Source organism: Phyllobates terribilis, unplaced genomic scaffold (assembly GCF_046119375.1).
Source record: "Phyllobates terribilis strain yellow unplaced genomic scaffold, ASM4611937v1 Scaffold_1__5_contigs__length_1240528914, whole genome shotgun sequence".
NCBI classification, from domain to species: domain Eukaryota; kingdom Metazoa; phylum Chordata; class Amphibia; order Anura; family Dendrobatidae; genus Phyllobates; species Phyllobates terribilis.
In genome coordinates this window covers 394,761,832-394,787,764 of record NW_027362761.1, presented here as the reverse complement: position 1 = coordinate 394,787,764, position 25,933 = coordinate 394,761,832, and positions in this window count along the sequence as shown.

Here is a 25,933-nt window from a genome sequence, read left to right as displayed (position 1 = left end):
TTCATGAAATAATTTAAAAAAAATTAACGTGGGGCTTCGCACTATATTTGTGTCCAGCCAGGTACAGCAGGCAGGGACGGGCTGCCCCCAACCACCAGCTGCCTATTTGTACCTGGTTGGACACAACAATATAGGGAAGCCCTTTTTTTCTTAATTATTCCATGAATTTCATGAAATAATTAAAAAAAAAAATGCGTGGGGCTTCGCCCTATTTTTGTGCCCAGCCAGGTACAACTAGGCAGCTGGGAGCTGGAATCCGCAGCGCAGGGAGGCCCAAGCTTTCTGGGCCCCACCCGCTGCAAATTGCAGTCCGCAGCCGCCCCAGAAAATGGCGCGTTCATAGAAGCGCCATCTTCTGGCGCTGTACCCAACTCATCCAGGGCCCTGGTGCGGTGGCTCACTGGGTAATAAAGGGGTTAAGGCCAGCTTGGCATTATCAGCTGGCCCTAAGCCCGAAATTGATGGGGTCACGCCAATATTAGACATGACCACCATGAATTTCTAGTAAAGTATTTAAAAAAACACAAACACCGAGAATAAAGTCCTTTAATTGAAATAAACACACAATTCTTTATTGTTCTAAATTAAACCGTACTTACCATCACGCCCATTCCAGCTGAAGCCAATGTCTTCTGCAATAAAAGTAAAATAATAAACCAACATCATCCTTACCTTTCCATGGTTCCCAGGACAGCTTCAGCTCTGCTACATCGAGATGACAGGCTGGACCGCAGCAGAAAGCTGCCATCCAGCCTGTCATCCCACGGACACTGAGAAGCGCAGGCTTGCGGGATGACAGGCTGGATGGCGGCGTTCTGCTGCGGTCCAGCCTGTTATCTCGATGTAGCAGAGCTGAAGCTGTCGTGGGAACCATGGAAAGGTAAGGATGAGGTTGCTTTATTATTTTTCTTTTATTGCAGGAGATCGTTGGCTTCAGCTGGAATGGGCGTGACGGTAAGTATGGTTTAATTTAGAACAATAAAGGAATGTGTCTTTATTTCAATTAAAGGACTTTATTCTGGGTGTTTGTGTTTTCTTTTAACTTTGACTATGGGGTTAGTAATGGGGGTGTCTTATAGACGCCTCTCCATTACTAACCTGGGCTTGATGTCAGCTGGCATTATAAGCTGACATCAACCCCAACCTTATTACCCCACTGCCACCGCTACAGGGAAGTGGGAAGAGCGAGGCTAAGTGCCAGAATTGGCGCATTCTAAGGATGCGCCATTTCTGGGGCGGCTGACGGCTGGTGTTTCTAGCCTGGGAGGGGGCCAATATTCATGGCACCCTTCCTGGGCTATTAATATCAGCCCCCAGCTGTCTGCCTAGCCTTTGCTAGCTATTAAAATAGGGGGGACCCCACGTCATTTTTTTGGGGGGTCCCCCATTTTAATAGCTAGTAAAGGCTAGGTATTCCGCTGGGGGCTGATATTAGTAGCCTGGGAAGCTTCGTGGGTATTACCCCCTTCCCAGGCTTCAAACATCTGCCCCAGCAGTCTGCTTAACCTCCGCTAGAGACTAAAATTAAGGGGAACCCCACGCCAATTTTTTTTTAAATAAATCCTTTATTTTAACACTAAATGACAAGTACAGTAATCAACACTGTCACTGTACTTCATATATATGTGACTGACATGTTTCTATCTATCTAATCTATGTGTGATTCTCTATTCCTTCTATTCTAAATTGTCGGGTACAGATGCTGAATTGCCGGCCGGCTTTTTTAAAGAGACGGTGCATGAAAACACTATTATTTTTTTTTAATAAATCCTTTACACTAAATGACAAGTACAGTAAGCAACACTGTCACTGTACTTCATATATATGTGACTGACCTGTTTCTATCTATCTAATCTATGTGTGATTCTCTATTCTTTCTATTCTAAATTGTCGGGTACAGATGCTGAATTGCCGGCCGGCTTTTTTAAAGAGACGGTGCATGAAAACACTATTATTTTTTTTTAATAAATCCTTTACACTAAATGACAAGTACAGTAAGCAACACTGTCACTGTACTTCATATATATGTGACTGACATGTTTCTATCTACCTAATCTATGTGTGATTCTCTATTTCTTCTATTCTAAATTGTTGGGTACAGATGCTGAATTGCCGGCCGGCTTTTTTAAAGAGAGGGTGCATGAAAACACTATTATTTTTTTTAATAAATCCTTTACACTAAATGACAAGTACAGTAATCAACACTTTCACTGTACTTCGTATATATGTGGCTGACATGTTTATATCTATCTAATCTATGTGTGAAGCTCTATTCTGTTTGTTATAAATTGTCGGGTACAGATGCTGAATTGCCGGCCGGCTTTTTTAAAGAGACGGTGCATGAAAACACTATTATTTTTTTTGATAAATCCTTTACGCTAAATGACAAGTACAGTAAGCAGCACTTTCACTGTACTTCGTATATATGTGGCTGACATGTTTATATCTATCTAATCTATGTGTGAAGCTCTATTCTTTCGGTTCTAAATTGTCGGGTACCGGTGTATGCCGCTGCTGAATTGCCGGCTTTTCATGTTTCACTGTGAGCACTGTTCCCATCGATTTGGGCAATCACTGTAATGCCACAACCACCATGGCTGTGGCATTACAGTGAGTGGCAGACAATCCCTGCATGATTGGTGCTCTAAATAGCGCCAGACATGCAGGACACGCTTTTGGTGCACGAACAGTTATCGAACATAACCTCGAACAGCCGAATTTTTTGCAAATCGTTCGGGTTCGTCGAACAACTCGAACACCGCCCAAAACAGCTCGAATTTGAGATTGGCGAACAGTTCTAGTCGAACAACGCTCATCTCTAGTTACCAGCAGATACTGTGTTTCTGTTACGTTTTGAGTGCTGAACACTCAACGGTCCCACGGTTGGCAAGTTGGAACTGTGAGATTCACTATGTGCACCACTGGTGTTTTGTGGAAAAGCACATGTAAGATTCTGCAACATTCTCTTCTGATACTCCTGCATGCCTGCATCCCTTTCTATGGCAGGAATAATTTCTGCAAATGTACTTTTGTACCGGGGATCTAACAGTGTGGCAACCCAATTGTCAGGATTATTTCTAATTCTCACAATTCGAGGGTCATGTTGCAGGTAGTGCAGCAAGAAGGCACTCATGGGTCTTGCGCATCCAGGAGCACCAAGTCCCTGTTGTGTTGGTGGCGAGGTAACAATCATGCTTCCTTCCTCTGCCCTCTCTCCCCAACCTCGCACAACAGAAATGTGATCAAGGTCTCCCTCATCTGATGAGTCTTCCATCAGTTCGTCCTCCACTTCTTCCTGGGCTCCTGCACCTTCCTCACTAGTTTAGCTGCTACCATGCGCCCTGGTAAAACCATCTCCCCCACCCTCACATGCCTGCCGCCTTGGTGCTGCCGACCGTCTGGACCTTGCAGATGTTAGCAGTTTCGCATACAACTCCTCCTCCTCTACTTCCTCCACCTCCTCTTGTGCCACCACCTGACTCCGAATTCTGTTTAACATGTGCTCCAGCATGTAAATCACCGGAATAGTCATGCTGATAATGGCATCGTCAGCACTAAACATCTTCATCGCTATTTCAAAACTGTGCAGAAGGGTGCATAGGTCCCTGATCTGAGACCACTCCTCCAGTGTGATTTGCCCCACCTCTGGATCTCGTTGGCCCAGGCTATACGTCAGAACATATTGCACTGGGGCTTGTCGGTGCTGCCACAGTCGCTGCAACATGTGCAGAGCTGAATTCCACCGGGTAGGCACATCGCATTTTAGCCGGTGAAGTGGCAGGCCAACGACTCCTGTAGAGATGTAAGTCGCTGAGCTGCGGGATGCGAACAGCGGAAGTGACACACAGCGACCGTGCTCTATGCAGAAGGCCATCTACTCCGGGATAGTGGGCTAAAAATTGCTGGACAACCAGGTTCAACACGTGAGCCATACAAGGCACATGTGTGACATTGCCCCGGCGAAGGGCCGCACCCAGGTTTGCAGCATTGTCGCACACGGCCTTCCCTGGTTTCAGGTCCAGTGGAGACAACCATTCATGAAACTGGTTATCCAGAGCTGACCACAACTCCTCAGCTATGTGACTTACATTTCCCAGACATTTCAAAGTAAAAACCGCCTGATGACGTTGAGCCCTGCTGCCAGGATAGTAAGGAGGTGTGCAGGATGCCTTCTGCGCAGTTAGAAAGCTTGTGGCATGACCAGACAGGCTTTGGGTGCAGCTGGAGGACCGAGAGGAGGTTGAGGAGGCAGAAGCAGTGGAGGAACTTCGAGATAAAGAGGATTGATGCACAATTCGTGGGGACGGCAAGACTTGGACAGCAGCCCCTTGTCCTGCAGTCACCATAGTTACCCAGTGCCCAGTCAGCGACATGTAACGCCCCAGTCCATGCCTACTCGTCCAAGTGTCTGTGGTGAAATGCACCCTGTCATACACAGAGATTCTCAAAGAAGCGGTGATGTTGTGTGCGACATGCTGGTGGAGCGCAGGCACACCTTTCTTTGAGAAGTAGTGCCGACTGGGCATCTGGTACTGGGGCACTGTGACGGACATAAGGTCTCGAAAATCCTCTGTGTCCACCAGGCGGAAAGGCAGCATTTCTGTAGCCAACAGCTTGCAGATGGTGAAATTCTACCTCTTAGCTTTCTCATGGCTAGGAGGAAATGGTCTTTTACTTGTCCACATCTGAGGGACCGAGGGCAGGCTGTTGTGCTTAGACGGGGTTGAGAAGGGTGTCCCCGGCAAACTGCTGGTCTGTGAGGAAGATGCAGGCGGACATCTTAGGTTGACTTGATCCAAAGGTGGTGCTATCGATGTCGGACAGCGATGAACACCAGCTGGTGTTTCCACCTCCAAAGAAAATGATGACCTGCCAATCACGCTGGCTGTTGCGGGTAAAGAGGTGGCGGGTCTGCATCCCAAAACAGGTGTGACTGCTGTATAGCGCACACAGCAACAGCGGTGCTGTCTAACACTCAGCTGCAGCAGTGAGAAAATGGTGGCTACGGGGAAAATGGCTGGGTCTTATAGGGCAAGGACATGTGACATACACTGCCAATGACACATGCCCTTGCTTGTTTGAAAAAAAGCAGTTTGCTCCGTGTGTGCGCTGCTGATAGGCTGACAGATTGCACCTCCCCACTGTAAATGCGGGAAAGAAAAAAAAAAATGGAGATCTTCATTATTTATGCAGAGATCCATCCCCTGCCCCTCCCCCCGCCCCGCTGTACACTCAAACTGCGTATGAACATTAATTTTCAGCATTACTGAGAAAAAATCCAGTTATGATTTTGGTGCACGAACAGTTATCGAACATAACCTCGAACAGCCGAATTTTTTTCAAATTGTTCGTGTTCGCCGAACGGCTCGAACACAGCTCGAATTTGAGATTGGTGAACAGTTCGAGTCGAACACCGCTCATCTCTAGCTGTTTGCTAAGCGGTGCATCTTGCTTAATAGTGTTGCAGCCTCTGTGGCCTTTCAGAAAAGGTAAAGTGTATATACTGACAGACTATGTGACACTTAGATTTCACACAGGTGGTCTTCCTTTCACTAAGTATGTGCCTTATGAAGGGATTTGCTTGCACCTGAAATCCAGAAATTTTTTCGGGCTTCGTAACAAATCGGGTGAATACATACGCACATGCCAATTTTTAGTTATTTGATCCCATAAATTAAATTTATGCCTATATGTTTCTCACTTCACTTCACCAACTTAGACTATTTAAGATTACAAAAATATTTAAACACCGGTTGTAATGTAACAAAAGAGGTAAAAAGCCAAGGGGGTGAATACTTTTGCAAACCACTGTATTTTTGTACGTTTTGTTTGTAAGTTAAAATAAAAGAAAAGATTGCTTGATCCTTGTTTCTCCCAACATAATTTGTTCTGTAAGTGTTCTAAGATCCCCATATACACACCCGTTAGCCTGCCGATCCGACTAATTTTACATGTTTGATATGTATAGGGTTCTTTAGGCACTTCAAATGAGAATTATAGCTCAATCTCATTCACTTCTTGACTGATGTAACATCCTGATTTTCTTTACAATGGAAATGGCTGCAACCTAAAATATTTTTTTGCATTTTTGACTGTCATCTTAGTGTTATATTATCTTGAATTCAACTTTTCGGTAAGCTCTTATATTCTTTTAATTCATATCAGGAGATAAATCATACACATTTCATATATGATAGATAGATAGATAGATAGATAGATAGATAGATAGATAGATAGATAGATAGATAGATAGATAGATAGACACATTTTATGGTTAAGACATTGGTCATGTTTATATTTACAGGACATATGACACAGGTATAAATATTGATGATTTACATTGCATATATAAAAACTGTTAGAGAGGCGTTAAATTGTGAATTCACATAATTTGTATTTGCATGATTGATTTGATGCTGTTGGAGTACATAGTTTTGCATACATTGTTTAGAATTCAGAACTGTAATTTCCACAGAGGTTTCAGTCTGGTAACAAATGTTCTCAAAGAAAGGAAACAAGAGTATTATGGAAGGAAGCATACTGTTATTGTTGCCAGAACATGCCTTATCTACAAACAAGGCACGTTACAATCTTTTCCTGGTATGTCCTCAAGGATGGAAGTCGAATTTCAATCTGTTTGTTTCAGAAACGTGCACATTATATCACACATCTTGAAGCAATAAAATGTGTTTGCTGAAGAAAGACTTTGTTTCTACAAGTTCTCTGAACATTAATAGCAGTTTCCATTCTGCATTCAACTGGAAATTAAATGGAAGCATAAGTATCTTATAATTGAGATTTTTTTTCCAAGTGAGAGGAATGCAAGAATGCCAAATTTGTTATGTGAGCCTCAATTGATGCAACTCATTATTCATATTCTATTCCATAGAGATGGGAGGGTTTTCTTTTTGCATGAATAACACATTATAATTTTACAAAGCAGCTAAGTTATACAGTCAGAATTCACTGGGTATAACTTCTCTTATGCATTTCAGGTAATTCCTACCATTGCTTCACCATACGTGACAATTCGTATCTTTTGTTATACTTGTTTTGAATTTAATAAATATTTTAAAAATATACAAAGCTTTTCCTTTGCACATTTAATTACTAGATAAATAGATAAACAAATTAAAATACTTTCCAGTGGAAAAATAAAGAGCTAATACAATATAGTGGCATTATTATACACACCCTTAAACTAATAATGTGTTGAAATATCCTTTAACTTTATCAGTATGGCACATCTAGAATTGGCAATCTTTGTCTACTCTTCCTTGTAGTAGTGAAATGTTAGATTGTGAGGGCATCTACTCCGTACAACCTCTTTAGGTCAACCCTTCTTCAGGTAAAGACATTCTTTTGTTGATTAGGAGGTATGCTTGGAGTCATTGTTGTGCAGAATGGCAAAATTTGTCTTCATCTTCAGCTTTATAGCACATGCCTGAAGGTTTTGTTGCAAAATTGACTAATATTTGAAACTGTTCATAATTGTCTGCACCTTGACTACAGCCCTAGTTTCAGCTGCCAAAACAGCCCTAAAACAAAATGTTACCTCCACCATGCTTCACTATGGGAATAGTGGTCTTTTGGTTATGTCCAGTTTTGACTTTGCCTCAAACATACCTTTTGGAATTATGGCCAAAAATTCAATCTTGGTCTCATCAGACCATAACAAATTTCCCCACATGCTTTTGGCAGACTCAATGTAGGTTTTGGAAAAACAATGCAGGGCTTGGAGGGTTTTTTTTTTTGTAGTAAAAGGTTTGTGTTTTGTCAAGTATATCTTTTATATATATTTCTCAAGTATATGAAAGATTGTTGTCACATGCGGTATATAACCAGTACTTGCCAGAAATTCCTGCAGCTCCTTTAATGTTGCTGTAAGTCTATTGGCTGGGCTAACTCCCAGACCAATTTTCTTCTTGCATTTTCATCAATTTTTGAGAAACATCCAGTACTAAGTTAAGTCAATGTTCTGCTGAATTTAATCCCCTTTTTAATGACTGTCTTCACAGTGATCCATGGTATACCTAATGCCTTGGGAAAAAAATTCTACCCTTCTCTTACCTGATAACTTTAAACAATGAGATTCTTTAGATTTTTTTGCTGTGTTGTAAGTAAAGATAAGAGAACCTTTCAAGGTTCTGTTCAGCTCTGATCAGCGAACTTCCCGATGTTCGAAGAACAATACGCCGAACAGTTCGTTGAACATATTCTAACCCCATTGAATTCAATGGGAGGCAAAACCAAATGCATAGACAACAACTTCAAAGGAGCTGAACAGCTGCCAAAACAGCTCAAATTAGGGGCAGACACCGGGAAATGTGGCATCAATTGACCCACAGTCAAAATTTTATAATGGCACAGCAGCAGTCAGCTATGGATCATGCATGATGTATCAGGGTTTGGGCCAGCATTTACAGCTTTGAATTTAACTTCGAATTAAGATGAGGTGGGTGAGGAACCAGTGTAGGCCTGTTCTGCTGGGAGCCCTAATACCACATGCAACAGATCAAGCTGCTTTTCTGCTCAAGCACACTAAGGTGGCACAAATATCAGTTTTGTAGACTAATATTTCTAGAAAAACTTAAGGATAGTAACACAGGTAGTTGACTGAAAGTAAGTGCAGGCCTGCAGGTATGGGATCCCTACTGTTACAGGCAACACACATGAAGGATACCCAAGTTGGAGTGCAAACATTTTCAAAAATTAGGGACGGACATAACTAAGTTGGCATCAATTTCACCAGAGTAGAAATACTAAAATGGGGCACTGACACCCCTTCTACTACAGGCAATCCACCAGGTGGAGACCAAACTAGGAGTCTCCACATTTCCAAAAATTATTTCCAAACACCACTAAAGTGGCATCAATTTAATCAGAATAGAAATAGTGTAATGGAGCACTGACACCCCTTCCACTACAGGCAACACACCAGGTGAATACCAAACTAGGATTCTCCACATATCAAAAAATGAGTGCCACACATCACTAAAGTGGCATCAATTTCATCAGAATAGAAATAGTATAATGGAGCACTGACACCACTTCCACTATAGGCAACACACCAGATGAATACCCAACTAGGAGTCTCCACATTTCAAAAAATTAGTGCCACACACCACTAAAGTGGCATCAATTTCATCATAGTAAAAATAGTATAATGGGGCACTGACTCCCCTACCACTACAAGCAACACACCAGATGGATGCCCAACTAGGAGTCTCCACATTTCAAAAAATTATTGAAACCATCAGCAGCAGTAGCAACAGCAAGCACATAAGCCACGACAAAGATGTCACAGACTGCAATAATGCGAAATCAATGCAGCACACTTAAAAAGTACACCATCGCCTAGTCTATACAATCTGCGATTGGGGTGCAAAAGTCCTTGGAAAACCATGACTTGTTCATTGTAATGAAAGTTAGGTGGTCTACATTTTCAGGGGACAGCTCGATGCGCTTATCCATCAGGACACCACCAGTAGCGCTGAAGACACGTTCTGAGCGAACGCTGGCTGCCAGACATGACAAAAACATCCAAAGCATGACAGATGAGCTCAGGCCACTCTTCCATTTTTGAAGACCAAAATGCAAAAGGCTCCAAATCCTTTGATGGCATTGATATTGAGCTTGAGATACTCCTTCTCCATCCTCTCCAGTCGTTCACTAGGTGTCAGACCTATATTCTGTTTTGCTGGTGCACAGGCTGGTGTAAAAAATGTGTGAAACAACTCACAGAAATTGCTTCTGCCATTTACACTGCTCTGTTGCTGCTAATGTTTTTGTGTTGACGACTCGACGTTCCCGGGGTTGGAAGTCTACAACTGCAATGCACATTATGTGCCTTACTTACTGTTGTCTTGGGGAAAACCACGCTTAAGGTTGTCTACAAGCAGGTTTTGATACTCCAGCATGCGCACGTCCATTTCCAGGGCTGGAAGCATCTTATACCATGGATCCAACTGAGTGGTAACCCAGTAGTAAGCACGATTTCTAATCCTAACAATACGGGCATCATGTTTCAGATAGCGCAGCAAGAAGGCGCTCATGTGTCGGGCTCTTCCATGAGGTCCAAGTTCATGGTGTGTTGGTGGAGGGGTAACACTGAAGCTTGCTTCCTCCGTCCCCTCCAGCCAACCACATACAACAGGGAGGGGATCATTATCCTCTTCATCTCCTGACTGTTGTGCGCCCATCACCTCTTCCTCCTCGTCCTCCTACATTTTTTCCTCGGCTCCTGCACCTTCACTAACAGTTTGTCTGGTACCATGAGCCCCCCATGATTGCTGAAATCCACCCTCAATTGGCACCCGCCTCCCGCAGAATATTCAAAGTGTTCTCCAGCATGTAGATGACTGGAATAGTGATGCTGATGATGGCATTATCAGTGTTAACCATCTTAGCTAGAGTGCAGAAGAGTGCAGAGGTCCTTAATCTGTGCTCACTCCGCAAATGTAATTTGCACCACATCTGTACTGCATTGGCCCCGGCTATGCAAAATGAGATTCTGCGCTAGGGCTCGCCGCTGCTGACTAAGTAATTGCAACATGTGCAGAGTGGAATTCCACCATGACGGAACATCACATATCAACCGGTTAACCGGAAGGACCAAAGACCTCTGTAGCAATCGTTTGCCCCTGCAAACTGCAGACCCATGACCACTGCTGGCCACAGCCACAATTGTGGCTGAGGATGCAGTTCTTGTCATGGTTGCATCACTCCATGTCTGTGCAGTAGGGCGCAATGTAACCTCCTCGCCTTCCTGCTCCACCTCCTCTGCTGAGCTACTCAGCTGTGTCCCTCTGGGTTCACACTAAATGGGACCTACAATCTCATCATCACCCTCTTTGTTCTCCACTCCTCGCCCTGAGATTCACCCTCCTCCTCTTCCTGCCCTGACAGCACAGTACTGTCCGCATGTGCCTCTGGTATCTGAGCCTCATTAGGATCACCTTCACCCCCGAGGGTTAACGTCTGGTGACGAGGATCTGGATTCTGCTGGGACCCTACTTTGTCCAACCCCAGATCCAAGAGAAAAAAATTTTGGGCATTGGTAGAGATGCTTTCCTCCTCTTGAGTCTGTGCATCTTTGGAGCAGAACTCTGATGCCCATGGCAAAGATTGTGTGAACAGCTCTACACACTTGCCCATCTGTGGTTCCCCACAGTCAGTTGGACGGTTGGAGTGTTTTGATGCGAGGATAACAAGGGTAATTGGGGTACCACCTCTGAGGACTGTACTGTGTATGATGTTGAGGTGGAGGAAGAGGAAGAGAGGACTCTTGATTCAGCACATGCTATCCACTGGAGAACATGCTCTTTCTGGCCCTCATCTACAAGGTGTACCCCTGTGCGACTGCCAAAGAAAGGGAGTGGAGTAGCCTGTCCTGTAACAGAAGTTGTCAGTTGTCTTTGGATAGGATGAGACTATGTTTGTTCAGTAGAGCTTTCACTAACATTACCACCTACCTCACGTACCCCTTTGACACCAAGCCTATTCCTCCTTCCACCACGAACTTGCTTTTTCCTACTCATGTTGGATGTACCCTTCCCCTCTTTTAACCAGATGTTCCCCAACCCTAGATCCAGAGAAGTCAGTCACCTGTCACTAAATTAACAATCAGTATTTATTTGCTGAGATAGTGTGTCTGTAGCACGCTAATAGCACAAAGAGTTTAGATTTTCAAATGTGGACTCCTGCCTGGCCAAAAGTATTACCAGCACAAAATATTTATATGCACAAATGTGGCCTTGTTTTAGGACCACACTGATAGCAGAAAGAATTTTGATTTTCAAATGTGGACTCCTGCCTGTAGCACAATATTAGCTGCATAAAAGAGTTATATGCTGAAATGTGGCCTTGTCTCAGGACCACGCTATTAGTAGAAAGAATTTAGATTTTCAAATGTGGACTCCTGCCTGGCCAAAAATATTACCAGCACAAAATATTTCTATGCACAAATGTAGCCTTGTTTCAGGAGCACACTATTAGCAGAAAAAAATTTGATTTTCAAATGTGGACTCCTGTCTGACCAAAAATTTTACCAGCACAAAATATTTCTATGCACAAATGTGGCCTTGTTTCAGGACCACGCTATTAGCAGAAAGAATTAAGAGTTTCAAATGTGGTTTCCTCCTTGAAGCACAATATTAGCAGCACAATAGAGTTATATGCTGAAATGTGACCATGTTTCAGGACTACGCTATTGGCAGAAAGAATTTAGATTTTCAAATGTGGACTCCTGCCTGGCCAAAAATATTACCAGCACAAAATATTTCTATGCATAAATGTGGCCTTGTTTCAGGACCACGCTATTAGCACAGAGAATTTAGATTTTCAAATGTAGACTCCTGCATGGCCAGAAATATTGCTAGCACAAAATATTTCTATGCACAAATTAGGCCTTGTTTCAGGACCATGCTATTAGCAGAAAAAAAATAGATTTTCAAATGTGGACTCTTGCCTTGCCAAAAATATTACCTGCATAAAATATTTCTATACATAAATGTGGCCTTGTTTCAGGACCACGCTATTAGCACAAAGAATTTAGAGTTTCAAATGTGGACTCCTGCCTGGAGCACAGTATTAGCAGCAGCAAAAAAGAGTTATTATTATTATGATCATTAGGTATGATAGAGCTATTGTCACATAGAAAAATAACAGATAGAAACTCTATTTTAAAAGCTAACTCCTGCCACTTACCTCATGTTGAGCAGAACATCCCATTGGCAGAATTGATTAGGACATAGCGTAACTGCTCTTCTGACAGCCGATATCACATTGAATCTAAAAAAATAATTAATAAACTGAAAATGTGAGGCTACACAGATTGTACTCTATCTAAAGCAAAAAATAGAGTTAATAAAATATAACGCCATGATTTGATGGAAGATAGTACAAATAAGCACAATAAGACACCTAATAATAGAGGGACTATTACTTTTACTTCCCAGTACAGTCCCCAATATCCGATAACTGTTGATGTTATAAAAAAAGTACTTACCTTTGCTAAATGACGATCCCAAGCTTGCAGAAATCCTGAAAAAAACTGAAATTAGATATGGAGCAAAGAGGGCTCCTATTTTAGGAAATTTTCTCTCACTCAGCTTGTTTAACCCCTTAACAACATCTGACATACAAATACGCGTCTGTGCCCTGGGACTTAAGAGCCAGACCCGTATTAGTACGTCATGGCGATCGCGTGCTCACACAGGCTGTGCGGGCGCGATCGCCGCCGGGTGTCAGCTGATTGTCACAGCTGACACTCGATACTATGTGCAGGGAGCGGTCCTGCACCGCTCCCAGCACATTAACCCCCGCGATGCTGCGATCGAAGTCGATCGCAGCATTGCGGGGTCAAGGGGAGGTGATCGCAGATACTCACCTCCTCTCCTGGCTTCCAGCGCTGTCTGCAAAGGCTTCCCGGGTGTTGCCATGACTACCCGATGTCGTCATGACAGCATCCGGGTCACCAGACAGCAGGAAGATTGTTTGGACATGCGCAATGCATCTCCAAACAATCTTCTCCCTGTCCGGCGCTGACAGCCTGCATGGCACAGGGATGGTGCTGCATTCCTGTGCCATGCAGGCGATCAGAGAAAAAAAAGTGAAAGTCCCAGAGTGGGACAAAGTAATAAACTATATAAGCTTCCAGAAAGTGAAAAAAAAAAAAAAAATTGCAAAAATATAAAAAAAAAATAAAAAAAATAATCCACCAAAAATAAAAATATAATGTACCCATCAATAAATATTATTATAAAAAAAAAATAATAATAATAAAAGTACACATATTTGGTATCGTCGCGTCTGGAACAACCTGACCTATAAAACTGTCCCACTAGTTAACCCCTTCAGTGAACATGGTAAAAAAAAAAAAAAAAAAACGAAGCAAAAAACAATGCTTTATCACCATACCGCCAAACAAAAAATGGAATAACAGGCGATTAAAAAGACAAATATAAACTCAAATATAAACTCAAGTAGCGAGCACTTGTGCTCAAGACTAATGACAACTTATTCAATATGATGACATAATGTAAACAAATTCTGTGTCGTACCTCTGGGTTCAAAATGTTCACTATACACCTTAATAAAATCCTTGGGGGGTGTAGTTTCCAAAATGGGGTCACTTGTGGGGGAGCTCCACTGTTTAGGCACATCATGAGCTCTCCAAATGCGACATGGTGCTTCACAAATTGATTCATAAAAATGAAAAAGTGTTTTTTTTTTTTCACTTTTTCATTTTTATGAATCAATTTGTGAAGCACCTAGTGGGTTCCAAGTGCCCACTATGCATGTAGATAGGTGCCTTGGGGGGTCTAGTTTCCAAAATGGGGTCACTTGTGGGGGAGCTCCAATGTTTGGGCACACAGGGGCTTTCCAAACTCAACATGGTGTCCGCTAACAATTTGAGCCGATTTTCCATTTGTTAACGGATACCATGTTGCATTTGGAGAGTTCCTGTGTGCCCAAACATTGGAGCTCCCCCACAAGTGACCCCATTTTGGAAACTAGACCCCCCAAGGCACCTATCTAGATGCATAGTGAGCACTTGGAACCCCTAGGTGCTTCACAAATTGATTTGTAAAATTGAAAAAGTGAAAAAAAAACACTTTTTCATTTTAACGAATCAATTTGTGAAGCCCCTTCGGGTTCCAAGTGCTCACTATGCATCTAGATAGGTGCCTTGGGGGGTCTAGTTTCCAAAATGGGGTCACTTGTGGGGGAGCTCCAATGTTTGGGCACACAGGGGCTCTCCAAACACAATATGGCGTCTGCTAATTATTCAAGCAAATTTTACAATCAAAAAGTCAAATGGCGCTCCTTCCCTTCCGAGCCCTGCCGTGCGCCCAAACACTGTTTTTTCCTTAAATATTGGGTATCTGCGTGCCCAGGGGAAATTGCACAACAAATTTTGGGGTCCATTTTTTCTTGTTACCCCTGTGAAAATAAAAAAAATTGGATCTAAAGTAACATTTTTGTGAAAAAAGTAAAATGTTCAGTTTTTTCTTCCACATTCAAAAAATTCCTGTGAAGCACATGAAGGGTTAATAAAGTTCTTGAATGTGGTTTTGAGCACCTTGAGGGGTGCAGTTTTTAGAATGGTGTCACTTTTGGGTATTTTCTGTCATAAAGACCTCTCAAAGTGACTTCAAATGTGATGTGGTCCCTAAAAGAATGGTTTTGAAAATTTTGTTGGAAAAATGAGAAATCGCTTGTCAACTTTTAACCCTTATAGCTCCCTAACAAAAAAAAATTTTGGTTCCAAAATTGTGCTGATGTAAATTAGACATGTGGGAAATGTTATTTATTTACTCTTTTGTGTGACATATCACTCTGATTTAAGGGCATAAAAATTCAAATTTTGAAAATTGCAAAATTTTCTAAATTTTCACCAAATTTCCATTTTTTTCACAAATAAACACAAGTGATATCGAAGAAATTTTACCACAATCATGAAGTACAATATGTCACGAAAAAACAGTCTCAGAATCAGGGGGATCCGTTAAAGCGTTCCAGAGTAATTACCTCATAAAGTGACAGTGGTCAGAATTGTAAAAATTGGCCTGGTCATTAACGTGCAAACCACCCTCGGGGCTTAAGGGGTTAATACATGTAAGCAAACTCCCTCACCTAAATGGCTTTCCTTGCGGGGATTTTATAAATGTGGACATCACCCTTGTAAAGTATGTTTACATGTGGAAAATAAAAAAATGAAATTTAAATCTTTGGTTATAAACAGAGAATTTGCAATTAATAGTTTTATTAATTGCAATACTACAGGTGTCATATACCTTGTAGAATGCACGCAATGTGCATTACAATATGTTGGTTGTACTATGGGACCCCTGAAGAAACATTTTCGTAGACATTTATCAGATGCAATTAATCCCACAGCTTGCAATAATTGTCAGCAGTATCTAAACATTCCTCTCATATTCACAGGGGAGCTGTTAGTGCAATGAGGTTTTCAGGTATAGAGAAAGTTTTTAGACCAGCAAGAGGTGGGGATTTAAGGAGAAAGGTATTAAATAGGGAAACTTTTTGGATTTTTAAGTTACACACTAGAGTACCGAGAGGTATGACTGCCCGCCAGGATCTTATACAACAATATAATTAATCAAAAGGATTCTTAATCTTCACTTTTTACTTGTTTTTAATCACTTTTTTTTCTTTTTTTTCCTCTCCGTCTATATCTATGGCCATTATGAGACCTTCTTGTGACCAACACCCATAGAGTCAATTTTCAGGTGATATTCACAAATTTATTGACCTCACACCCTTGGAGCTTGGAGCTTTTTGGATGTGTGCTTATTTAAGGAAACACTAAGGTCTCATTCACACACCAAGATTAAGGCATCTCGCTGAAATACCTTGTTTTTTGTATTTTTAGATATTCCTTGTGAACTGGTGCATACAGATTTTAATATTTCTACAATAAAGAGAGATTTTTAACTGTTTCTCATCTCTGGAGAACTCTTTTTTTTTCTTTTTGCATATGTACATTATAGGTTAGGTGGCATTAAAGGTGGGAAATGAAATAATTCTAATTGGTATGATTATTCTACATTCTAAAACTTGATATTTTATTAGAGGTGTGCAGACTTTTTATATCCACTGCAGATAGATAGACAGATAGATGGATAAAAAGTGTTGAGTGAGCATGCTCGACACTGCCCGGTACTCGCCCGAGCATCTCACTACTTGGGATGTTCGGCGAGCACCGAGAATTTCCGGGTTACTCGGGCGGGAGCTCGGCTCTCCGCCCTGCAGTTTTGGCGCTCTTACAGAGCCAATGAACATGCAGGGATTGCCAGCCAGTCACTGTAATGCTGCAGCCATGTTGTTTGTGGGCATTACAGTGATTGGCTGGCCGCACAGCGTCACCTCGAGTATTTAAAACTGGGCGCCACCATCTTGGACACAGTCGCTCCGGATCAGACAGTGTAGGGTCAGTGCTGCTGAGCTAGGAAGAGATTTATACTCCAAAATCGTTAGTTTAGGGTCTATAAAGCCTGCCAAATGAAGCAAACAGTCCTTCTCAGGACTAATATCCATCCCAGATATCAGGCAGGCAGGCAGGCAGGCATGCTGTATAGGAGACGCAGTGGTTATACCAGCAAACGCTGCATTACAGTCCTGTGTGTTCCTGTTGGTCAAATTGCTAGACTTATCACCCCGGTCTCAGGGACCAGGAATTTTTTTTTTTTTTCATCTAAATCCTGTATTTTTTTTTTCCTCAATCAGACTGTCCAAATACGGGTCTTATTAACCTTTTGGTATTTTCCCCCCCCCAAAAAAAAAACAATTGAGTGTGTCTGTTACTGTTCAGACCGCAATATACAGTGCCTACAAGTAGTATTCAACCCCCTGCAGATTTAGCTGGTTGACACATGCGGAATTAACTTGGCATTGTGACATTTGTACTGTAGATCAGCCTGGAAGTGGGAAATGCACTGCAGCAAATTTTTTTTTTTTTTTTTTTAAACGTTAAAAGTTAATTCAGAGTGTCATTTATTATTCAACCCCTCAAACCACAAGAATTCTGTTTGGTCCCCCTAAAGTATTAAGAAGTAGTTCAGGCACCAAGAATAATGAGCTTCACATGTGTGGATTAAAGATCTCTTTTGCCAGCCTTTTCTGACTATTTAAGACCCTCCCCAAACTTGTGAACAGCACTCAGACATGGTCAACATGGGAAAGACAAAGGAGCATTCCAAGGCCATCAGAGACAAGATCATGGAGGGTCACAAGGCTGGCAAGGGGTACAAAACCCTTTCCAAGGAGTTGGGCCTACCTGTCTCCACTGTTGGGAGCATCATCCGTAAGTGGAAGGCTTATGGAACTACAGTTAGCCTTCCACGGCCAGGACAGCCTTTGAAAGTGTCCTCCTGTGCCGAGGCCAGGCTTGTCCGAAGAGTCAAGGCTAACCCAAGGACAACAAGGAAGGAGCTCCGGGAAGATCTCATGGCAGTGGGGACATTGGTTTCAGTCAATACAATAAGTAACGTACTCCACCGCAATGGTCTCCGTTCCAGACGAGCCCGTAAGGTACCTTTACTTTCAAAGCGTCATGTCAAGGCTCGTCTACAGTTTGCTCATGATCACTTGGAGGACTCTGAGACAGACTGGTTCAAGGTTCTATGGTCTGATGAGACCAAGATCGAGATCTTTGGTGCCAACCACACACGTGACGTTTGGAGACTGGATGGCACTGCATACGACCCCAAGAATACCATCCCTACAGTCAAGCATGGTGGTGGCAGCATCATGCTGTGGGGCTGTTTCTCTGCCAAGGGGCCTGGCCATCTGGTCCGCATCCATGGGAAGATGGATAGCACGGCCTACCTGGAGATTTTGGCCAAGAACCTCCGCTCCTCCATCAAGGATCTTAAGATGGGTCGTAATTTCATCTTCCAACAAGACAACGACCCAAAGCACACAGCCAAGAAAACCAAGGCCTGGTTCAAGAGGGAAAAAGTCAAGGTGTTGGAGTGGCCTAGTCAGTCTCCTGACCTTAACCCAATTGAAAACTTGTGGAAGGAGCTCAAGAATAAAGTCCACATGAGACACCCAAAGAACCTAGATAACTTGGAGAAGATCTGCATGGAGGAGTGGGCCAAGATAACTCCACAGACCTGTGCCGGCCTGATCAGGTCTTATAAAAGACGATTATTAGCTGTAATTGCAAACAAGGGTTATTCCACAAAATATTAAACATAGGGGTTGTATAATAATTGACCCACACTTTTATGTTTAAAATTTAATAAAATTCAACTGAGCAACATAACTTTTTGTTTTGTAAGATTTATGCTTCTGTTCATAAAACCTACTCTCGTTTGCAGTTTGAAGGCTCTAACTTATTTGCATCTTATCAAACCAGCTAAATCTGCAGGGGGTTGAATACTACTTGTAGGCACTGTATCTGTTTAAAAGAGTCTGGTGTAGGCCAGAAAAATATAACTGTGGTTTTGCAGTTCCACGGGTGAAATCTCTGTATTATCCTGTTTTTGGCATTTTTTCCCGTAAAAAAAAAACTGTAATAGTGTCTCCCTGACTGGTCAGACACCAATATATCTCTTTAAAAGAGTCTGGCGTAGGCCAGAAAAATATAACTGTGGTTTTGCAGTTCCACGGGTGAAATCTCTGTATTATCCTGTTTTTGCCATTTTTTGCCATAAAAAAAAAAACGTAATAGTGTCTCCCTGACTGGTCAGACACCAATATATCTGTCTGAAAGATTCTGGTGTAGGCCAGAAAAATATAACAGTGGTTTTGCAGTTCCACGGTTCAAATCTCTGTATTATCCAGCTTTTGGTATTTTTTCCGGAAAGAAAAACAGTAATAGTGTCTCCCTGATTGTTCAGACACCAATATATCTGTTTGAAATATTCTGGGGTAGGCCAGAAAAATATAACTGTGGTTTTGCAGTTCCACGTTTCAAATCTCTGTATTATCCACTTTTGGGCCTTTTTTACATTAAAAAAACTGTTTGAGTGTGTCGTTGACTGTTCAGCCCCAAATATATCTATTAAAAAATGTCTGGTATATGCCAGTAAATTAGAACTGTGGTTTTGCAATTCCACGATTCAAATCTCTGTATTATCCAGCTTTTGGTATTTTTTCCGTAAAGAAAAACAGTAATAGTGTCTCCCTGATTGTTCAGACACCAATATATCTGTTTGAAATATTCTGGTGTAGGCCAGAAAAATATAACTGTGGTTTTGCAGTTCCACGTTTCAAATCTCTGTATTATCCACTTTTGGGCCTTTTTTACATTAAAAAAACTGTTTGAGTGTGTCGCTGACTGTTCAGTCCCAAATATATCTATTAAAAAATGTCTGGTATATGCCAGTAAATTAGAACTGTGGTTTTGCAATTCCACGGTTCAAATCTCTGTATTATCGAGCTTTTTGCCTGTTTTACATAAAAAAAAAAAAAAGTTTCTCCCTGTCTGTTCAGTCACAAATATATCTGTTTAAAAGATTCTGGTGTAGCCCTGAGAAATAGAACTGTGGTTTTCCTCTTCCACGTTTCTAATCTCCTTTTTATTACCCTTTTTCCATTGATAGTGCGAGTGTAAGCTATTTTACCTAATTTACAATGGGCAAAGCGCGTGTCAAGGGACGTCGAACTGGACGTTCTGGTGATGGTGCATGTAGAGGACGGGGCCGTGGCCGTGGCCAAGGTGAAAATCTGCCACAACCAACAGCCACATCTTCTCGCTCCCACTTCTTGACCGAATTACTAGGGAACCACACTACAACACCAGTATTGCGGACTGATCAGTGTGAACAGGTTATTAATTGGATAGCAGATAATACTTCCAGTTACCTGGGCACCACCACCTCCAGTCTGTCTTCCACACGGTCAAGTTTTAGTAGCCGTGAGTCTCGACCACATACTCCTCCTCACCCTGATGCTCCTTCCTCCCACCATGCCGAGTGTCGTCAGACAGCAACTGATCCCACACTTGGACACTCTGAAGAGCTTTTCACTGGTCCATTTCCATATTTGTGTCCCTCGCCTGCTCCGCTTGAAGTGGTGGAAGAGGAGATCCCATATAGCGATGCCCAAATATTTGAACAGCCACGGCCAGAGGAAGTCGACACTGGCAATTTGTCACAAGAGGTGGACGATGACGAGACACAATTGCCACAAAGTGAGGAGGAGGATCGTGGTGCGCAAGTGGAAGAGGAGGAGGTGGTGGATGATCTAGTAACTGACCTAACGTGACAGGAGGACATGCAGAGCGAGGCCAGCAGCACACAGGGGGATGGAGGCAGGAGGAAGCAGTGTGGTGGCCGCACACAGAAGGCGGGCAACAGTTCCCCGTAACACGAACACGAGGGACATTGCCAGTACAACCGGTAGGTCTTCCAGAATCTGGAATTTTTGTAAAGACTCTGTTGATAACCCCAAAAAGGCCATTTGTACCACCTGCCATGCCAGCATCAGAAGGGGTGACAAAACTACCAGCCTGACCACCACCAGCATGATCAGGCACATGGCAGCAAAGCACCCGACTTTGCGGGGCGAACCCCAGGGTCCACGACAAGTGTCAGCGGGTGTCACCACTGCTTCTTCCGCTGTTGTGCGTGTAATAGAATCGCCTGTTGTGCGTGCAAGGCAATCCCCTGTCCATACTGCATGCAAAGATGCCCCCTCCTCTCAGTCTTCACTTGTTATGGCAGTTTCTCAAGAAACAGCATCAACGTCCACGTCCCATCGCAGCTTTCAAATGTCCATATCTCTGACCTTTGAACAAAAGCGCAAATTCGCAGCCACCGCCCCACAGGCCACAGTCCTAAATTCGCACATTTCATGACTGCTTGCGTTGGAAATGCTGCCTTTTAGGCTGGTGGAGACGGAATCCTTCCACAACCTTATGGCGGTGGCCATCCCTCGGTACTTGGTCCCCAGCCGACACTATTTTGCCCGGTGTGCCATCTCCGCACTACACAAGCACGTGTCCCAAAACATCTGCCGTGCCCTCAACAACGCAGTTACTGGGAGAGTCCACCTGACAACGGACACGTGGACAAGTGCTTGTGGCCAGGGACGGTACATCTCCCTGACGGTACACTGGGTAAACATAGTGGAAGCCGGGACCCAGTCGGACCTTGGGACGGAACACATCCTCCCCACACCGAGGATTGCGGGCCCTATGTCAGTCAGAGTTGCCCCCACAGTACACAGCTCCTGCACCTCATCCTCCTCCTCCTCCTCATGCTCAGCCTCCATCTCAGATATCACCATATCAGTTACAAGCTGGAAGCACTGCAGTACTGCCTCCGCCAAGCGGCAACAGGCTGTGCTGAAACTCATAAGCTTAGGTGATAAACCTCACACTGCTTGTGAGTTGTGGACAGCTGTGAAAGAGCAGGCAAATCTGTGTCTGAGACCGCTGAACCTACATCCAGGCATGGTCGTGTGTGACAATGGCCATAACCTGGTGACGGCTCTGAGGCGAGGCGAGATCACACACGTACCATGCCTGGCTCATGTGCTTAATCTCGCAGTTCAGCAGTTTCTTAAATCGTACCCCGAGTTGCCAGATCTGCTTGTCAAAGTACGCCGCATGTCAGCTCATTTTCGGAAGCCGGCTACAGCTTCCGCCGCCCTTACTGTGTTGCAGCAGCATTTGCAGCTTCCGGCACACTGACTGGTGTGTGATGTCCCCACACTTTGGAACTCTAACCTCCACATGTTGCAAAGGATTTGTGAGCAGAAGAGATCAGTTGTGGAGTACCAGTTGCAACAAGGCCGTCGATATTCAGGTCAGACTCCACACATAAGGCCTCTGGAGTGGACCTGGATGTCTGACATATGTACCATTCTGACAAAGACCTCCACCACTTTTCCAAGGGGCATTAAAAAAGTCTTGTTAAGCTACTGCAACCTCCACATCTCTTCCAAGGGGCATTAAAACCGACTTGTTAAGCTACTGCAACCTCCACGTCTCTTCCAAGGGGCATTAAAACCGTCTTGCTAAGCTCCTGCGACCTCCACCACTTTTCCAAGGGGCATTAAAACCGTCTTGTTAAGCTACTGCGACCTCCACCACTTTTCCAAGGGGCATTAAAACCTTCTTGTTAAGCTACTGCGACCTCCACCACTCTTCCAAGAGGCATTAAAACCATCTTGCTAAGCTACTGCGACCTCCACGTCTCTTCCAAGGGGCATTAAAACTGTCTTTTTAAACCATTCTGAACTCCACACCTCTTCCAAGGGGCATTGAAATGTTGTTTTTAATTAACTCTAACCTCCATGACTCTTCCAACGGGCATTGCATTTCCTCCTAATTTTAGTCAGCTTTTGCTTTTCAATGCATAGGCGAACACTAAGGGAGACCCACTCCCCCATAATGGGTAGAAGGTTTTTAGTATGCTGTAATCCACATCTGTTTCAAGGGCCATTGCAGTTCCTCATAATTTTTGAAAAGCCTTCCATTCACTGCTTAGGCCAACAGTTCACAGGAGACCCAGTTGCTATAAATGGAAAAAACGGTTTAGTTAAGGCCCTCTGACCTCCATGTCACTTCCAAGGGGCATTGGAGTGCCTCGAAATTTTGGGTAGGCATTACACTCACTGTATGCCCAATAACTGTGTAGCTGAACTGCTCCTTTTGGTACAGAAATATATCCTACAAGACATGTGTGGTTGACTGGCCTGATATTGAAGTGAATGGTCCCTGTTCCTCCTGCTCTTCCTCCTTTACCACCACCTCATCCATCATTCATCACCTGAAGCTTTGTTTTAACGGGAGTCATAGAACTGGGATAGCAGCAGGAAAACATCCAGCAATCCTCGGAGGAGGTAGGATATGCGCCAAAACGCTGACCACCTCAGGCCTAGCCGCTACTACATACATGCGCTTGCATTCCAAGGAACAGAAAGCTAAGGAGATGGATGGCCTCATGAACATGAATAATTTACTCGTTGTGTAGGAGGCCGACCACTGCTGCTGTCTACCTTTTGAACTTTGTGTTGAAGCCTGATTGACCCAGGACCCGCAATCCTCTATGTCTGAAGGACATGTTGCATCCAAGTGTCCAACTGTGTCCCGGCTTCCACAATATTAACCCAGTGTGAAGGCGTGAGATTGACCATCCCTGGCCATATTAACTTGTCCACATGTTTGTGGTTAGGCTGTCCTTCAAATAGGGGCGGTTGGGGACCATTTATGGACACCCGGCCGCCCCTAGGCGGCTGGGGACCATGTATGGACACCCGGCCGTGGGGTGGCTGGGGACCGAGTATGGACACCCGGCCGCCCCCTGGCGGCTGGGGGCTGAGCGTGGACACCAGGCCGCCGGGCGGCTGGGAACTGAGTATGGATACCAGGCCGCCGACACAGCCATGACGTGGTGGCCAGATTCCGCCTCCACATGCCTAAAAGGCCCAATTTGAAGTTCAAGCAAGCTAGCAGTATGGTATTGCAGCCTGGGGGTGGGTGTGTGGCAGGCTGCACACTTACACTTGCATTCCAAGAAAACAAAGCAGATGCTAACTTCTATCATCATCATGCTCCTCACCTTGGCACTCTCAACTCCCATGATGGAGAAGCCAGGGCCCACCGGAGGAGTCTGGTTCTCTGGTGGGCTCGTCCAATGCTGCCCTAAAGCAGGCCGGGCTAAGAAAAGTGTGTGGGGGGAAGTTGACATGAGAAATAGGGGCGGCTGGGGACCGTTTATGGACACCCGGCCGCCCCTAGGCGGCTGTTGACCGTGTGCGGACACCTGGCCGCGGGGCAGCTGGGGACCGAGTATGGACACCTGGCCGCTGGGCGGCTGGGGACTGAGCATGGATACCAGGCCACCGACGCAGCCATGACATGGTGGCCAGATTCCGCCTCCACATGCCTAAAAGGCCCAATTTCAAGTGCAAGCAAGCTTGCAGTATGGTATTGCAGCCTGGAGGTGGGTGGGTGGCAGGCTGCATACTTGCGCTTGCATTGCAAGTAATAGGGGAGGTACAATTGAACACTGCCCTGGGACAAGGACTTGCACGGGGATAGTTGCAAGTCTGCATCTTCTGATGCGGCAAGGATCACTTCTGATGGGCACACTTTTAGGCAGTGACCTGGGTGTCAGAGATGCTTCCAGGGGTCTTCCCCATGCTGTTCCCATGTCTTTTCAGCACTGTATGCATGTGTCACACAGCACATGGCCAGATAAGATTGTAAAATGTTAAAATGACATTTCCTGGAGAATGCATTTGTCACGGTTGAAAGCAATACAAAAGTGCAAAAACGCATAAAAAAATGCTACTTGTGAACATAGCCCAAGGTGTGGAGGAGTATTTTTGTTTTTGGTTATTTATTTTACCTTATACACATGTCTTTACCCTGGAAAGGAAGTTCCTTAACATATTTCACAGGAAAACCGTTTCAGTTTCGTTTTTGAACGTTTTATTGTGAGCCCGTAAAAGTGGCTTAATACCTCTGACCACGTTGTTGACAGCAGTGACCTGGGGGTCAGAAATGCTTCCTGGGGCGATCCCCATGCTGTTCCCATGTCATTTGAGCACTGTCACTCTCGTTTTGGGCACTTTTTAGGCTTTCTACAGACTGCCGGGGGTGCCGCCGCAAAAATGCTCGGGTCTCCCATAGACTAACATTGGGCTCGTTGCTCGGGTCGAGCACCCGAGTATCACGGCGAGCTTGGCCCGAGCTTTAAGCACACGAGCATTTTAGTGCTTGCTCAACACTATAGATAACGAGATATGTCTTTCCTTTATAGTTTTCTTTCAATTTTACCACATTAAAATCTCTGCCAAAATGTTTGGGTGAATCCAACCTAAGGGGTGTATGCTTCATAGAGTTTCCATAGCAATTTCAAAGGCAATAATTTATTTAATAAAGAAGGTAGCACTCTCCAATTTTTGTAGAAGGAACAATGTATTCACCAGTACTATTTTACAGCTTCTTTAATATATCATAACAATGTGAAGTTTGGACTTTTCAAGCTAAAAAAATGTGTTTTAGATTCATGATGTAATAGAAGATCAAAATATGAAATCTTTCCCAAAATATGTATTATAGGAAAAATAAACTTTTTTTTTTGATTTAGTGAAAAAAGCTCTGGTCCTTTAAGAAAGGGAGACAGGTAGCAGTGAAGTCTCACTATTTTGACAGTATTGTGAGCTGGGCAATACCAATGTAAGGGGGGTGATTGTGAGTGTGATGCATGTAAACACAGGAGAGATCTGTGCTGCTGTTTTACTTTATGTTGGATGTAGTTAAAAAATGAATATAAGATGCATTTCTGAATATCAGCAGGAGGAGAAGGTAGAGAGAATCTGCAGCAGGACAGATAAAACCTGTTACAGCCTTTTTTTCACTGTAATGTGTATGGTTATGACTTAAAGGGAATCTGTCGGTAGTATCAACCAATCTAAGTTGTCTAATTGGGCATGCAGGTCA